The sequence below is a fragment of the Periplaneta americana genome, chromosome 8 (genome assembly GCF_040183065.1).
Source record: "Periplaneta americana isolate PAMFEO1 chromosome 8, P.americana_PAMFEO1_priV1, whole genome shotgun sequence".
NCBI classification, from domain to species: Eukaryota; Metazoa; Arthropoda; class Insecta; order Blattodea; family Blattidae; genus Periplaneta; species Periplaneta americana.
In genome coordinates, this window is record NC_091124.1 from 53,985,451 (window position 1) to 53,999,451 (window position 14,001).

Below are 14,001 nucleotides of genomic sequence, written 5' to 3' on the forward strand. Positions count from 1 at the left end.
CAGAAACACCTTGTGAATTTCGAAAAAAAAAAAAAAAAACGAGTTACAAATACCAAATTTCCTGAAAGTGTTCTGTGGAAGACTGGATGCGTATATACGGTTCACTCTTGGCCTATCTAAATCCTTGTCTTTCACGTCAGCAGCTACATTAGAAGAGAAGGATATCATCGTTGTTCCTACAGTAACTCGGTATGTGACATATTTATCGATTTTCAGATTTTTGCTCTATTAAATAACTTAAATAGTGATACAGAAAATATAATCTTCTATATTACTGTAATTATATTTATTTGTTTCGAAAATATAAGAATTCACAATCTCCTACGTACGGCTGCCATAGCATGAATAAATATGTTTTTACTTCCTACTGAAAAATTGTATATTTTGCACATAGAAATTATTATAGGAACAACGACGATATGTATGATTTATATACGTAAAAGTTTACTATTGTTAATCTTACCCGTTTCTTTCGATACATTTTTTACTGTAAATTGAATTTGGCGACTTTTTACCAATATTTTTGAGGTGACGATTGTTGGCAACACTGATAAAAACATTAAACATTTCAGAGAGCTACACTACTACCACAGTCTAGTATATACAGTCGCGAAGCTTGGGGTGATTTTTTTGCATTTCTCGCGATAGGTGCTAGCCGCTTGGAGCGCTGTGAGTACTAGGAACAATAGACTGTGTCACTGCCATCGTGATCTAATACAGGCCGTAAGGCAGACCATGTGACTCGCTTAACCCGATCACGAAGGGCGGCGTTTCAACCATATAAATTAATTGGAATGCATAAAAAGTAACATATATTTCTCTAAATGTAGTGTAATTGCATTAATACAATTTAAAACAATGATTAGGAGACACTTCAGACATAATTCCTTGCGAGTTAAGGTGTGAAAATTACGTTGTTCATATGTGTAATAGACCTACCTGCCTTTATTTCGATTAAATATTGCGAAATTATTGTACATTCATTTATGCACGATTAAATAATTTTCAGTTGCACAGCACGATGTGTTGAAATTATAGGTTATGTTTACTGTCCCAGTTGCCCCTTTCTGTCTAATTTTAGTGGTCTCCAATGCCCTGCCATTCATATGGAAATATTATAGGTTATGTTTACTATATCTTATATTCCTAAATTCGCAATTATACATTATAATTAAGCACAATGTCATGTATGATACTCCGCACATTCAATTGGTCTGTATTTTAATACTACAATTGAGTATTGAATTATTGTATTTATCTACTACCTAAGAGACGAAGTAACAATCGTACGTACACTAATTTCATAAGAGTGGTATGATAAATTTTCTCTCTTTATCAAGGAAGGTAGATGTGCTGTATTAAAATCACAATATAAATTATTTTTTATTAAACCTCACAATAGCTTCCATTCTAAACTTAAAATGTTGATGCGAAAAGATTATGTTAACATGTAAAATTCTCTTCACATTAAAATAACATAGTTTTGTAATAATTTCTGCAACATATTATGCAACAAGAAGTGAAGGGAACTTATGGACACATTACACTAAATAAAACTTATCTATGATAAGCAATAAAGTTAGAATATAATAATTCACTGAGCATACATTGAAATAGAAAATCCGAACTTATATTATGGCCTGGTCTATATCGAAAAGGCATTGACTGTGCCGTATTTCCCATTGTTGTGGAAAGTTGTGTAAACTGTGAAATGTTCGTTATCGGTTGTAATAACTGTAAATGGCTAAAATACAGTAATTTGAGTAATAATATGGGACAAGGAGACGTTTGTTGCACTAAAAATTCTAAGAAAAAGAGGTCAGAGTTATCCTTCCGAAAGATGCAGGAAGGTGAGTTTATAAAATATGATATATACTTTATGAAAATAATATATAAACCTTATGTATCTCGTATTTCAATAGTGGAAGGAAGGTATTAATTTTTCAAAAGAACACGATATCAAAAGTACAATACATTTTATCGTCTGCTAGGGAAAGAGTCTGTGATGAGGCGATAGTAGCGATCCTGGTGGCTAGCAACTATCTATGGATGCATATTTCAACTCTCTATGTTTGCATATTTAGTAAGTATTGAGCTTCGAAACTGTGTATACTAAACTATGCTACTACATTATCAGCGAGCCCATTTTCACGTAGAATAGGCCGACGTATGTCCCCGCACTAGTATGGGCATCCGATACGGGATCCATGATTAAATAATAGTGACAGAATTTCAAATCTTACTCCAAGTACAGGCACAGTAGAGGAAGTAAGGAGGACACACTAAGAGTGGGGGGTCTTGAAAACAGGTTTGACGGATGAGACACGACTAAAACAAGAAGTGGTGAGTCGTGCTGTAATACCGTTTATCGCTGTTTTCTTCCTTTCTGAATGAATCACGACATATTAACACATCTTGATTCAAGCAAAAATAAATGACATATTTGTGAAATCGCATATTAAATATAGCGGAATAATTATAAGTTTGAATTATTTAAAATTTAAACATTAATCGTAGTACAAGATAATACAGTCGAACGTTTATATTAAAGACAGAAAAACAATAGTAATATGCGTTACAAGAGCGGTATGTTGAAGTTTTCATGTTCGAGGAAAAGTTTGAAAAAGCGAAACGTAGTGCGAAGATCGTTTATTACAGGGATGTCGAACAGCGCTCCCAAACTGTGAAACGATTAATACTGTTTCCTACCGTAGCTGAGCTGAAACGACAGTCAGTCAGCTCGCTGTAGCAGTGTTCTGTACGCAGTGTGTTTATTAACTCTGGCGGCTGGTATGGATGTGGAACGACGATTCAACAGTGAGTGGACAGATAAATATTTATTTATCTTAAAGAACGGAAAGGCACATTGCTTAATATGTAGAAAGGAACATGGATACATTAGCCACCATAATATTAAAAGGCATTTTAATTCTACACGTCATGCTGAAGATTAAGGATCAGAAAAGTTATCCGGTTTCACTCGTCAAAAGGCTGTAGAAGAATTAAAATCAAGGTTGAATTCAGAAAACCTCCCATCATCACCGGGTGTTAATAGAACAAGCTTAGTTCGTGCTAGCTACAAAATTTGTGGCAACGGCTTCAAAGCTATTTACTGACGGAGAACTTGTGAAAGGATGTCTCATACCTGCTGCAAAAAGGATATGTCCGGAATACGTTAACGATTTTAAAACTATATGTTTGTCTCGTGATATTGTTGCAGAGGGTACATCAGAAATGGGAGATAACTTGGAGGAACAACTGATAGCAAGAATGAAAACTTTCACTATTACTCACTATAGCTCTTGATGAAAGTACTGACCGGAAAGATACGGCGCAGCTAGCTACAGTATATTCATAAGGAGTGTCGATTCAGATTTCAATGTTCATGGAGATCTAGTAGATGTCATTTTACTAGAGGAGAAGATATTTTTGAATGTATAACAAAAACTATGAACAAATTTCAAGTTACGCTAAAAGTAATTAATTTTATGCATCAAAACAGTTTACGTTTTCGAACTTGAAGTTGAACTGCTACAACACATACATACTAAATTGATATTTTAAATATGATATTAACAACATTATTATTATTATTATTATTATTATTATTACTATCATCATCATCATCATCATAATTCGTTCTCACGTAGGCTACATTCTTTGTTCATCAGAGTTCATCAAGTCCAAATCTAAACTGAGTTCCTAATAAATTGGTAACATGTATAAAAGTTAACAAAGTACCAGCCGCCGCAGTTTCGCTTTTGTTTACGATCATTCGGCCGGACTGCCTGATGCCTGTGTTCAACCGTTGCACGGTAAGGGAGGAGTGAAGGCTCTGCAGTTCACAGCTCGAGAGCGCTGTTCGACATCCCTGGTTTATTACATACCTGAAAGAGGAATTTCTAATTAGTTGCAATGAAATCTCCATCTTGATTTCTGTTCAATGACGGCAAATTCGCAAAACAAAAACATCTATCTTCAACATTGTTGCTTTAAAATGTTTTCTGTGTTTACTATACTCCAGCAGGCCGTGATATAGCCTACGTCTGTCTCTTTTTTCCCCCAGTCTATAAATGGAACTTAAAACAAACGGTAAGGTTATGTAATGATTTATTTTTCATTTTAATATTTTAACAATATTATTTATATAACATATTGCAGTAATAACATCAGCAAGTTGGTTTGTTGATTTTTTCACGGCTTCCTTAATGTTACTTGCATCACGAATGCAGTAACTTTAGTGGAGTTGTAGAGTTTACTTAATTTTTGCAAATATTAAAAACAATAATTAACAGTGCAATTTAGGTGAAATTGCAGTAGTAAGTTTCCAATTTATAATTATTACTATATTGAACGTCTCTAAAAATAATATGTTAAAAGCCTAAAGCAGTAAAATCAATATGTCACTTAAGCGGTAAGAAGAGGGACATTGTTATGTGTGTTAGGTTGGGAACACTGAATGTGGAATTTCAGACTTTCCGCGGATTGGTTTTCTGCGGAAACCAAGCAAATATGCACGATCTCGCACAAAAATTATTTTGTATGAAGTGTAACAAACTGGCATGCTCAGAATACAGAAAAAATATCTGCGTTGAATGTGCAAAACGAGGGTGTTATTATCCTGCAAGCTTCAAATTGATACTAAAATTATTCCCAAATTAGGCAGTACTGTTAGAAACATGTCTCTTCTAAAAATTGTGTATTCAGTTTGTAAGCAAACTATAATATATTATTATATATCCTAATTATATTTGTTATAAATTTTCAAAACTCATGTGTGAAAAATATTTTTGTTACCAGCAATCTCAATGTTTTAACCCTTAAATTGACGAAGTATCCTACAGGATACAACAGATTAATAGGCTATATATATATATATATATATATATATATATATATATATATATATATATATATATATATATATATATATATATAATTTGAACTGGTAATGGAAATTACGGGAAAACGGCTGAACGGCTTTTAATGAGTGACCCCTCATTTTCATGCCTGGCATCCAAAGTTTTTCGGAAAAGTAGTAGTTTACAGTGAAATGTCAATTTTCCTACATAATTTTCTAATTTTCCAAAATCCATCTGTTGTCAGTTTTGAGAACTAATTGTATTGACTCACGGCCGATTTGATTGAATTTCAGAACAAAAGACACACTACAATAAACAATAGGCTATTACACGAAGGCCATGACCTGCAGGATTGCCGACATATTTAGAGCTCAATTCAATTTGTTATTAAAAACTGATTCTGCAGAGTATAATTTTCTGAGTATAGCTGTGTATCGGATATTCAAATCTACGAAACTTGAGGTGGTTTGCTGACATTATTACTATTAGGAATTAAATATTATTATAGTTAATTTCATGACATATTTTTTTCATTAATTGTACATAATATTGATGTTATATTGATGACATGAAAGTGAAATGTTTTGTGGTTATGTAAGTAAATGTAGAGAATATCTTAATTTAGATCTTCATTTCTATAATTTACTGAGTAGCTGCTATATATAACTAAAAAACTTAAGTAAGATAATAATATTGTTATTAAAATCAAATATTTTTATACTTATTAACCCAGTGGGGTTGGGTCTTCTTCATATACTTAATGGCGGTGTAGTGTAGATATTGATATGTGTCATTGTCTTCAGTATTGGCTCGAGAGAGCGCAAAAATTACAGTTCGTAAGGAAAGATCAAAAGGTGTTACTTACTGATAAAATATGAGGCCTGGAAAATTTCGTAGTCTCCAGATCTTTTCAGCAAGATCTCTTAGTAGGATAAAATGATTTTACGCTCTACATTTCAAGTTCTACATGCAGCAGCTATACGAAAATGCTATTGTTCGAAAGCTTAGCAAACCTGACATTTTTTTAACTTTTGCCTACAATCCACAATGACCTGAAATAGCTACTGCTATCGTCCTGACATTGATACTTGCGTTTTCGCGTTTAAACTCAAAAACTGAAGTTGGATAGGTTCAAGAAAAAGTATTTGGCCTAAAAAAATCCATTCAGAGGGAGTATGTTTCATTATTATGGAAGCAAATAACTATCAAAAAGACAAATATTCTTCAATGAAAATAAATCTGAAAAAAATTTATTTGAACTTCTAACGAACTTAGTTTGCAGCAGTATTTGCTGCACAAGCCACTAGTATGCTATAATTTTAACAGAATAGAGAAAAAATTGGTAGGAAAATTAAAATTTCACAATACTATAATATTGTATAACATATAAAATATGGACATTGCGATAGTCGTTTTCTTTACAGTCCGACAAAGTTTAATAAACTAGTGTGAGAAATGAAGTTTTTTCAATATAAAAATAATTCCAAAATTTTTGCAATTGTTCAGTTCTTAGCAATTTTCAAGCATTAACATTTCCATTATAGTTATCAAGTTCAGAAATTCTGCAATTTTATAAAATCAATTTGTCTTTTCAACTTCAAATTTATTTTTTCATAATCCAAAAATCCTTGCGTAACATATCGATAAAGAAGTTATTTTCATCTGGACACCCTCTCATTGTGGCATTGCAGGCAACGATGCAGCTGATAGAGAAGCCAAACAAAGCACCAAAGATTCTACCAACCCCGACTATACCTTCTTACCACATCGAGATTTCATTTCCCTCATAGACAATAAATGTAAAGAATCATGGATTACACTTTGGACCCTCAATCCCTCCAGAAAACTTTTCGAAGTCAAATCAAAGTGCTCCATTAATATACCGATCCACAAGCTTAATAGAAAAGACCAGGTTTTATTATCAAGATTAAGAATTGGACATACAAAATTAACCCATTCCTACCTCATAACAAGAAATGAACCACCAACTGTCACTGCTTCCTCACCGTCAAACACGTCATCATAGAATGTCGAAGATACCACACCTCAAGGAAAAAGTACAACATACCAAACGATATATATCCAGCACTCAACAATACAGATGTTCTTCTACATGTAATTCAATTCTTTAAAGAAATTTCCTTGTACAATATGATTTGATTGTAAAATGTATACCGTTCATATACTCTGTTTATTAATTTTCTGTTTATTTATTTATTTTTTACCTCTAGATACATTGTAATATATTGTGTACTTTGTAATCATCATTGCTTGTCTTGTACTGTTGTGTATATGAATATTGTGGTCGCAAAAAGACCAAGAAGTTATGCGACCTAAAATAAATCTTAAAAAAAATATATATATATAATACAAAATAAAAGCCATTGTACACAATAGGCCCAAAAAATATGTGGGGTGACAAGTAACCCTAGGTATACAACCAAAGCTGTCAAAAAAGGATATGCAGTCCAGGGTTAAATTTATTGTTTTATTTTTGTTCTTTTTTCCTGCCTATCTTTAATGTAACATTGAACCCAAATCATGAGCGTTGTTCATATGGGGGTAAATTAATTTAACTTAATTTTAAGCCACGTAGAGGGGAGGATAATATTAAAATGGATTTGAGGGAGGTGGGATATGATAGAGACTGGATTAATCTTGCACAGGATGGGGACCGATGGCGGGCTTATGCGAGGGCGGCAATGAACCTGCGGGTTCGTTAAAAACCATTTGTAAGTAAGTAATTTTAAGCTTGAATAATATTTAATATCTTCAGCTTTGTTTAACATATTCAATAAACTTTGCATTCTATTAATTTGTTTTAATATAATTTCAATATTACTTGTAACATTTAAATTTCACTTGTCAAGTAATAATAATAATAATAATAATAATAATAATAATAATAATAATAATAATAATAATAATTTATTTTAGCTGGCAGAGTTAAGGCATTAAGGGCTTCTCTTCCACTCAACCAGCAAAAAGTATATATACATACGCATGTACTTACAAAGAATTCAACAATTTGATTTAGATGAGAGTTACATGTATACAAGAGTTATTTACGAATTAAACAACAAAATACTATGAACTATTAATTAAACACTGAAATTAAATGTGTAGCAGAATTAAACTAAAATACATAGAATGTTAATATATTTCAAATAATATTAGATACGGTAATAGAAAGAGATTATTATGAGACAATTTTGAAAATACAGCACTATCAGGATGGTGTCTAAAGAAAGAAGTAACAGTATAGTCAGTGATAGTTTAAATCAGTATGATTGGAGTGAAATGCTAATAAGGTTATCTTTTAAGCTGTTTTTAAAGGTATTTATTGTCTTGCAGCCCCTAATACTTTGTGACAAGGAATTCCATTGACGCGAGGTGGATACTGTAAAAGATGATGAATAACAAGATGTTCTATGAAGAGGTATACTTTGCGTGCCACAGATAAGTGATCTGGTATTTACGTCCTGGTTAGAGTATAGATAAGAGAAACGAGACGAAAGGTAATACTATCTAAATTAAATTACATAAACGAGAAAATGAATTATAATCTTCACATTCTGTTGTTATCATTCTAGTTTTCACATCACTAACTCACACATTGATATTGAAAAGAGAAAACCATAGAGAGGAGCATGTCAATTGGGAAGTGTGTTAATACGAATTTCTCTTACAGAAGGTCTAGTGACAACATTTGTCACACTCAATTCATTAAATCAAGGGACTGGAGAATTAGTCTTTAATGAAAATTCGATGGCAAATAAATTGTGGCGCCTAGCTGGAGTGTTATGTTATGAGCAGAAGCTGTAGCTACATCGTGTCACTGCATGCAGAATCAAGTTAAGCCAAGTGCTGTCAAAATGACGAAGTGGGGCGGTTGGGATGCTCACAGACCTCACGAAACACAAGAGATTTTACCAAAGGGGAGGAGAGCAACTTGCCACAACGTGCTGTGCTCATGCAAGTCTTCTCTATGTGATATATATAAAAGCTAGCATTAATATCTTCTTAATCACTGATGAGACATCCGCACTTAAGAACGTACATGATACATACTGTATACTATATATACATCCATAATCCGGACTCAAATTCATGTATACACACATATACGTAAATACGTGGGTATTATATACATAAATGATATACAGAGTGATTCAGAATATTACGGCAATACGATCATAGTAATTAAAGATCGAAGTTCCGACCATCTGTCCCATACGTCTGGCTGAGGCAACAGACTAAGGGTCGAATTCATTGTCGTCACTTATAAAATGAGGAAACACTTAAGTAATAAGCATTTCCTTAGCACTTATTTCAGATCGTATTGCAGAGACGCTACTCATTCATACGTCCTAAACATTCCCTTGACATCGAAAGAAATATGGCAACATGGCTAGACATTCAATTGTTTTCCAGCGCCTTCAAATTGTTAAATCGGCATTATTGCCATACACAAATACAGAAGTAAATAATTATAGAGCTAAAAATTATACAAGATGTTCAGAAAGCATTTTACAAAAAAGAAAGAAGTGAGCTAAGATAACTAGTTATGAAATATGGAGATATCGTCGAAAGTAAAAAAAATTGATAATTGTTCTCTCCAAAAGAAGAAATTGACATGGAACAAAATTGCAGTTTAGTTTAATGCAAACTCCGGAAATATTCCTGTAAGTAAATTATTTTCATTTATTTTTCAGTTATTTTTAAGCTAAACAAAGTGGAAATTATATAATTACGCAAATTTTAACAGCCTATTCCTTGGATAGAATACAAACGAAAATGCAAATAACACTTTCTTGGGACGTGAATACTTTTCGAAAAAAAAAAAAAAATGCCGCTTAAATCTACCTGAAATGCTGTATCATAAAATCTCAAAGCAACCAGTACCTTCAGCAGTGGCGAAATCGGTAAACCTCATGGTTGTATTGTGAATTTCAATGAGAGACACCAGAATATTCACAACAGTGTTCTTGTCGAAACGGTATCTCCTCTTAAATTGTTGATCATTATACATCTCTAAAGGGTTTTCCATATCTCTGATATATGTTTTGCTTGCCGAAACTCATTTTCATTTTAATTACAGAACTCAATAAATTAAATTAAATCATAATCATCATCTATTGTATACTGAATCAGCTGATTACAATGCATATGAGGAAACACTTGACTAAACTGACAAGCTACCTTATTTGAATAAGTGTTCACTTCAGTGGGATTTATGAATTGGAAATTATTATAAGCAACTGCTTAAGTGTTTCCTTACGGTAAGTGTTGACTATGAATTCGACCCTAAAGCTCGATTCACATTATACGCAACATCAACGTCACGCACCATCACCGTCACCGTCGCGTCCAATGCAAACTCATTCACACTTAACGGCAAGTGACCGTCAGTTTGCATGCGGCATCAACAATAGAGAAGTAGTCATAGCTCTCAAACAATGTCATACCTCCTATGAGAGACAATCTATTGCAATGTAATTTTTAGGATTCATATATAAATGTCTAAGGAAAGCAGAGAATAAAATTGCAATCAAAATCTTTTATGGACGGTGAGAAAAAAAAAAAGTACTAACTTCGAAGTCACCCGTTGAAAATAGGCATTGACATATCGGAAGTTGATAAGCGACAAACTTTTTTATTTTTCATTTTAGATGTGGGTTCAAAGCGAGAGAAATGTTTAGATAGAATGGAAATTACTATTAAAAGTGGCTGATATTCAAAACCTGTATCGATTTGCGAGTTGCGGCGAGTTTAATACGGGAGCTTGCGTGGCGGACTTTCTTATGCAGAGCGACAACTTTCATCTGTTAGAATTGCGGATTCTCATAGAAATCATCGCTCTGATTTCAAATTTGTTTTCAAAATAATAATAATAATAATAATAATAATATTATTATTATTATTATTATTATTATTATTATTATTATTATTATTTATCCTTCGAAGAGGTGGAAAAATTCAAATATCTTGGAGCAACAGTAACAAATATAAATGACACTCGGGAGGAAATTAGACTCAGAATAAATATGGGAAATGAGTGTTATTATTCGGTTGAGAAGATTTGTCATCCAGTCTGCTGTCAAAAAATATGAAATTTAGAATTTATAAAACAGTTATATTACCGGTTGTTCATTATGGTTGTAAAACTTGGACTCTCACTTTGAGATAGGAACAGAGGTTAAGGGTGTTTGAGAATAAGTTTCTTAGGAATATATTTGGGGCTAAAAGGGATGAAGTTACAGGAGAATGGAGAAAGTTACACAACGCAGAACTGCACGCATTGTATTCTTCACCTGTCATAATTAGGAACATTAAATCCAGACGTTTGAGATGGACAGGGCATGTAGCACGTATGGGCGAATCCAGAAATGCATATAGAGTGATAGTTGGGAGGCCGGAGGGAAAAAGACCTTTGGGGAGGCCGAGACGTAGATGGGAGGATAATATTAAAATGGATTTGAGGGAAATGGGATATGATGATAGAGACTGGATTAATCTTGCACAGGATAGGGACTGATGGCGGGCTTATGTGAGGGCGGCAATGAACCTTCGGGTTGCTTAAAAGCCATTTGTAGGTAAGTAAGCAAGTAAGTAAGTAAGTAAGTAAGTAAGTAAGTAAGTAAGTAAGTAATAATAATAATAATAATAATAATAATAATAAGAATGGCAGTAATACAATAATAAATTCTTTCTTTTATTTTTTCTCGATTTCAAATTATGCCATACTAGTGTTTAACCAACATAGATGTTATTTATATACTGTACTAAGAATATTTTAATTACATTCCAAAACTCACGATTAACTCGAAAACCTTAAGCAATGGAAATATTTTGAATACAAGTTTCGAATCAGAGCAATAATTTCTATGAGAATACGCAGTTCTAACAGATAAAAGTTGTCGCTCTGCATAAGAAATTCCGCCACGCAAAACCCCGCATTAAACTCGCCGTAACTCACAAACCGGTACAGGTTTTGAATATGAGCCACTTTTAAAAGTAATTTTCATTCTTTCTAAACATTTCTCTCGCTGTGACTCCCCATGTAACGTGAAAAGTTTGTCGCTTATCACTTTTGAGAGTGTCAATGTCTATTTTGAAGGGGTGACTTCGAAGTTAGTAATTTTTTTCTCATTGCCTAAAAAAGATTTTGATTACAAATTTTTTCTGTGCTTTCCTTAGACATTTATATATGAATCCTAAAAATTACAGTACAATTGATTGTCTCTCATAGCAGCTACGACATGTTAATGTGTAACGGTGCTGCTAGAGTCTAGCTGTCTAGCAGAAAAAACCGTCCAGGTACAGGTTCCATCACGTCAAAACATTCTCCTCGAGAGTCCTAGACGGTCCGTGACATTGCCTATATATGTGAACGCTACCACACAAAACGCGTTGCACAATGTTTTGATGTAACGCTGCTGGTCCGTGACGCGACGTTGATGTGACGTATGAAGCTCGATTCACATTATTATATTAAAACCGTGTTAGCTCCAGTCACTGGAACAAACCGTTAGAATATCGAAGAATTAGTACGTAATTTTGAATCCGTATTGATTTTATAATTGGCTTGTCTTTTCTAGAAATGAAGCTGTGTTGGAAAGAGAGGGCGAAGAAAGAATGATGCTGAAACTGATCAGGAAGAGGAAAAGGAATTAGTTGGGTCACTGGCTGAGAAGAAACAGCCTACTGAAGGATGCACTGAAAGGAATGGTGAACGGAAGAAGAGTTCGGGGTAGAAGAAGATATCAGATCATAGGCGACATTAAGATCCTATTGATCATATGAGGAAACGAAAAGGAAGGAAGAAAATAGGAAAGATTGGAGAAAGCTGGGTTTGCAGTGAAAGACCTTCCCTTGGGCAGAACACTAAATGAAATGAATGTCTTTTCTAGGGCCAGACCCTGACGAATAAGCTTATATTGACTCATTATGCGCCATACATATACTTTGATTGTCCAAGACCGATAGAGAACATTCATTAATGTGATGATGACAGGTGGGCCATCCTGTCCCAGCCCTGACAGCCAAGTACTATCTCCGTAAGTGTACCTGATAATCCCCAGGGCTGTTAAGGTTCCATAATGTCACCGTTCTTACCTCTTCAAAAATCCGAAGTTTGTAATTTAAGATTATTATAGATTCCATTAGATTTTCTTATTTCAAAGAAGCAGTCAATATTATTGATGTTATTAATTATAGCTTCTAAATTTATATCTAGACTTAGTCTCGATTAGAAGCCTTTAAAGATACCTTTCTCTATTTTTCTAAGTATTCACAAATTACCTTACAACACCTAGAATCAAGTTATTGCCTTAGAATTTGTGATATTGTTACGTCCAAATAGCGAGGAATGTCACAATATAGAAATACATATTATACTGAAAATATACAAATAACCATTTCATGTGCATGCCACTCAAAAAGGTAATTTTAATGTGAGTCTTAATGTTGAAAGTTAAGCAGCAATTGGGACTTACAGAGTTTTATGGTGATAGAGGTTTCTCCTGAGATATTAACATTACGAGCCTTGCTAGATCGCAGTCCACGGTTGTTCTAGTAACTGTCGTCACGTCCTGGCAATCCGTTACACGATTAACTCTGAATTCCCGCTATGTTTTGTTCCAAACTCATGTTTGTTTCTGCGCAAGCGTCCACAATGACTTGCTGTGTGACAGGGGTGAACAAAGTTCGCTTTACAGTAAAGCACGGGTAAACTACAATTAAACACATCGTTTATCAATTCTCTGATTTGAATACAATGAATAATTTTATAAAATGATATTCATTGTGCAGTACTGTAAAATTGTGATAACTGAAGGAGATGAAGGAATTATGTAATATTTCAGTTTTCTCAGTGAATGAAGTGGTATGTACTGTTCTTTCATATAGCATCTTATTTCAGTTTGTCTTGTCATAGAATATAGAAATACAAATAGAATGAAGGACGAATGTTAATGATGCTAGTCTTTTTAGTAAATACAGGATGTTTCCGGGCTAGTGTTACAAACTTTCAAGGATGATGGAGAAGGGCACATGTATCAATTTGAGATAAGGAACCCTGATCCGGAAATAATTGAGTTGAAAGTTACAAGCAAAAATAGTTGTGTGGAAATTAAAT

The 14,001-nt window shown here is 33.5% G+C and overlaps 1 protein-coding gene across 1 annotated transcript in view; it reads right to left on the bottom strand.

The window, feature by feature from the left end:
* The window catches only part of LOC138704728 (uncharacterized), a 1,357,586-nt gene that overhangs the window by 546,853 nt on the left and 796,732 nt on the right, over positions 1 to 14,001 (bottom strand). The gene's annotated exons all lie outside the window — the stretch shown is intronic.